We start from the raw sequence: 4,551 nt of genomic DNA, 5'->3' as shown, positions 1-4,551 counted from the left end.
GTGTGGATGATTGTTGAAACCACAATAAGCAGTACACAAGAAAGGTTAAAGGTGAAAGTTAATGGAAGCCACATTTGTACGTTCTAGCAGCCAGTGTGCATGGCTGCACACAGTATGTACGAGGAGAAATGGAGAGGAATAAGGGTGGGGAGAGGCAGAGACCAGATGCCTGATGGCATTGCATTTCCTGGCATTGGCCAGGACGACTTGATCTTATTCAGGAGAAAGAAGGGGCTTTCTATTCTTGTCATGGGTCAGTCTCAGAAACTCACAGGGGCGGTTCTACCCTGTCCTGGAGTGTTGCTATGAGTCACCGTCAACCTGATGGCAGTGAGTCATTGATCTTATGGATCACAGGAAGATGCCCAAGGATGAGGGGTGAGGCGAGTGTTGGCTTTCCGTGGTTGAAGGTCTTCATGGAAGTAAGAAGAGGAGTGGATTACAACAGAGATAGACCAGAGAAGGAGCATCATTTCCACATGCGGGGGCTTTGCTGAGGACTGCAGCTTAGCCTGCGGTACCTTGTGTGATTTAGAACAAACGTAGACCCGCTTGGCAGAGAGAGGCTTGGCAAGCAGATGGCACTTTTGTGCAGAAAAGGCGCATTTCCCTCCTGGCAGGTGACCCCAGTGTGCAGCAGGGTGCTGGGCTGAGCAGTGGGGGGAGGATGGAATTCGCTTGCTGGCTGGGTGCCCTTGCGCAGCATGCAAACAGCACAGGCTTACAGGGATGCACAGCTTGGTGCCAAATCATACAGATGCCTCTGAACTGACACTCAATTAATTAAAAAAAAAAAAAAAAAGAACAGAAAGGAAGATCAGTTGGGAAGCTATTAAGTAATCCAGGCAGAGATCAATGAAGACTTGAAAGAAGTGGTGCCAATTCAAGTGCACGTGGAGACTGTATTGCTTATTGTCCAAACTTGGACACTTCCTTAATAATGTAATTCTTTTTTAAAAATAATTTTATTGGGGCTCTGACAGCTCTTATCATAATCCATACATCCATCCATTGTGTCAAGCACATTTGTACGTATGATGTCATCATCATTTTCAAAATATTTTCTTTCTACTTGAGCCCTTGGTATCAGCTTATTTTTCCTCCCTCGCTCAGGATCCCTTGATAATTTATAAATTATTATTTTTTATGTCTTACACTGACCACTGCCTCCCTTCATCCACTTTTCTGTTGTCCATCCCCCCTGGGGGGTGGTTATATACCAGTCATTGTGATCAGTACCCCTTTTGTTCCCTTACCCTCCTGGTATCACTACTCTCATTATTGGTCCGAGGGGTTTATCTGTCCTGGATTCCCTGTGTTTCCAGCTCATATCTGCACCTGAGTACATGCTCTGGTCTTGCCAGATTTGTAAGGTAGAATTGAGGTCATAATAGTGGGGAGGATGAAGCTGGAGAGGAAAGTTGTGTGTTTCATCAGTGCTATACTGCACCCTGACTGGCTCTTCTCTTTCTTGTGTCCCTTCCGTAAGGGAATGTCCAGTTGTTTACAGATGGGCTTTGGGTCTCCACTCTGCACTTCCCGTTCTTCACATTGCTATGATTTTTTGTTCTGGGTCTTTGATGCCTGATACCTGATCGCATCAACACCTCATGATCACACAGGCTGGTGTGCTTCCTCCATGTGGGCTTTGTTGTGTCTCAGCTAGATGGCTGCTTGTTTATCTTCAAGACTTTAAGACCCCAAATGCTATATTTTTTGATAGTTGGGCACCATCAGCTTTCTTCACCACACTTGCTTATACACTCATTTTGTCTTCAGTGATCATGCTGGGAAGGTGAGCATCCCAGCATGCCAGGTTTTAGAACAAAGTGTTCTTGCATTGCGGGAGTACTTGAGTGGAGGCCCAATGACTCGGACATTTAGGAGTGAAAAGGGACACTTCAAGGACTGTCCTGGACAGCAGGGGCACATGGGCGGTCTTAAATAAGAGAGGAGATCTACTGCCACAGAGTCAGTTCTGACTCACAGTAAGCCTACTGGACAGAGCAAGCAGAACTGTCAGCAGAAGAGGACAGTCCCTGGGAATGGGCATCATGCTTAGCAAAGGAGAGGGGCCCCGAAAAAGAGGAAGACCTTCCGGGAGATGATTGACAGAGTGTTTGCCACAATGGGTTCAACTATGACAATGGCTGTGAGGACGATGTATGACTGGAATATTCTGTCGTCTTGTACACAGGGCCGCTTTGAGTTGGAGCTGACTCACCAGCAAGGAAGCTTGGTGGTGGAGGCTGAAACATTGGGCTGCTAACGGAGAGGTTAGCAGTTCAAACTTACCAGCTACTCTGTGAGAGAAAGAGGTGACCGTCTGCTTCCATAAAGATGTAAAAACCAACCGTGTGGAGTCAGTTCAGACGCATAGCGACCGCTGTATGACAGAGCAGAACTGCTCCGTAGGGTTTCCAAAGATGTCCACAGGAGCAGACGGCCTCATTTTGGGCCTGTGGAGTTGCTAGTGGGTTTGAACCACTGATATTGGGGTTAACCCTCAGCACTTAACCCACCGTGCCACCAGGGACTCCTTCTATACATATTAAAGCCTTGGAGACCTTATGAGCCTGTTCTACCCTGCCCTGTAGGCTCGCAAAGAGCGAGAATCCACTCTGTACCAACGGGTCTGGTCCTGGTTTCAGCAGATTCCAACAATTTCCACATGCACAATTCAGTGAGGATGTTGGCAGAACCTCAAATGATTCTGCCACTGGGAACAGACACTCCATGGACACATTCCTTCGTTCTTAAAATCACACCCGTGCTTTTTTTGGATGGTTCTGGAAAGACAAAGGGGCTGCGTGGTGATCGTCCCACCGTCTAGAGATGAGTGATCTTGCAGGACACCTGACTCAGAGACCTTGAGGTTTGTTCTCTCCACGATGTGAGGTTCCTCCCTGATAAAATCTCCTGTTTAATAGAGGACAGACACCGATTTCTTATCAGTATGCTGCATCTGATGCGATGACGGGAAATAGCTAATACTGTAATTGAAAAGGCTTTAGTAGCCTATAAAATCCAATCTCAGACTCACAGCCCTGAAGGACTCCCTCGGGGTCATTCCGCGCCAGGTGACACACGGACGTGTTGCTAGGAGAAAGGGCCATGGAAATACCTGCCCAGCGCTCCCAGTTCACCAAGGAAGGGGGTCTGTGCCTGCCGTGTAGTCTGCTCCGCCGTTCAACAGCCTTTCACGTCAGAAAGATTTCAGAAGGTCTCGGGGAAGGCTAGCCGACTTCCAAACATACACACTGGCAAAGAAAATTTAGATTTTAAATTCTAATCCTCACCAGACAGCATGTGGGATGTTGGGTGGTTAACCCCCAAGAGCGCTTCATTTCTTGGCTTAAAAGTCATTGTTTCACCTTGTAATTTTGAACGAACACAGACTTTCTTACGTCTAATCTGGTTCTCCCTATAAAATAAATCTGAGTGCATTTCTTTTCATGACAACAAGGAGAAAAATCTCTCCGGGTTCTTCCATAATTAGCCCGCATCCTTCTTTTGTTGTGGGGGAAATGATATGATCATTTGGTGGTAAATGATGCAGTGCCGCATATTAATCTTCCACTTGCCCGGTTCCATAATTCACCTTGGCAAAGTAGAAAAATAAAATTAAAAAAGAAAGTCGCCCTCCCCTTGTAAAGAGGCTGTGAGAACCTCAAAGCAGGACAAATAAGCTATTTTGAGGGACTCAGTGGTCCAGTCAGAAACGTAACGGTGGGAAAAACTGTGCTGGGGAGAACGTACTTAGGTGTGTCTTTCAGGGTTGGTGAAGCAGTTTCCCTGGAACGCAGAGCCCGTCCCTTCTGGACCGATGATGAGCTCAGATGCGAGGATGGTGAGCAACAGCATTCCTTTCACCAGCGCCAAATTCTTTTGTTTTCTAGAGCCCGTTAAGGTGATAGAATAAGCACATTGTTAAGGTGATAGAATAAGCACGTTCCTTTTACCGATGCTAAAGATTCACTTTATAAAAGCTGATAAGCAGTGGACATAGATGCTGCTTACCTACCTGGGTAGAGCGCCAGCCCCTTGGTCGAATAGTAAGTTAATTCTAGCATTGTCTCAGCCTATGGCTATCAAGCTTCAAATCCAAATCCCTTGGTACTAGAGCTTCGGGTCGGGTTTCAAATGGCTCAGGCAGGGCTGAGGAAGTACAACTGGAATGTGGAATGGGATTTGTAAATAATAGAAGAGGCCTAGCAAGCCCTTTCAGGATCGCCAGGACTGTGCAGAGACACACATTCAAAGTGGGGTGATGGTCACTGTCTTTGGACTGGGCACTGTTGTTTCAGACTCTGCTAGTCAGGAGAATCCATTGCCATGAAATGCATATGCTGCTTCTGTTTTCTATGAGAGAGATGAGCTTTCTGTCCACCGAGTGTCAATCCCTAACATTCCCCAGTTCACCCACATTTCACAAATCTGTGCTCATACTGTTTTGCTTTGTTGGCCATGAGTGAGCCAGGAAGAACTGGTCCCAAGCCTTCCTTAACCGAACCACCTCCCTCATTAATGTCTTCTCAGGGCATTGCAACA

Source organism: Echinops telfairi, unplaced genomic scaffold (genome assembly GCF_000313985.2).
Source record: "Echinops telfairi isolate 266 unplaced genomic scaffold, ASM31398v2 ScPeMD7_7468;HRSCAF=8506_0, whole genome shotgun sequence".
Lineage (NCBI taxonomy): Eukaryota > Metazoa > Chordata > Mammalia > Afrosoricida > Tenrecidae > Echinops > Echinops telfairi.
This window is presented reverse-complemented; position numbering follows the sequence as displayed.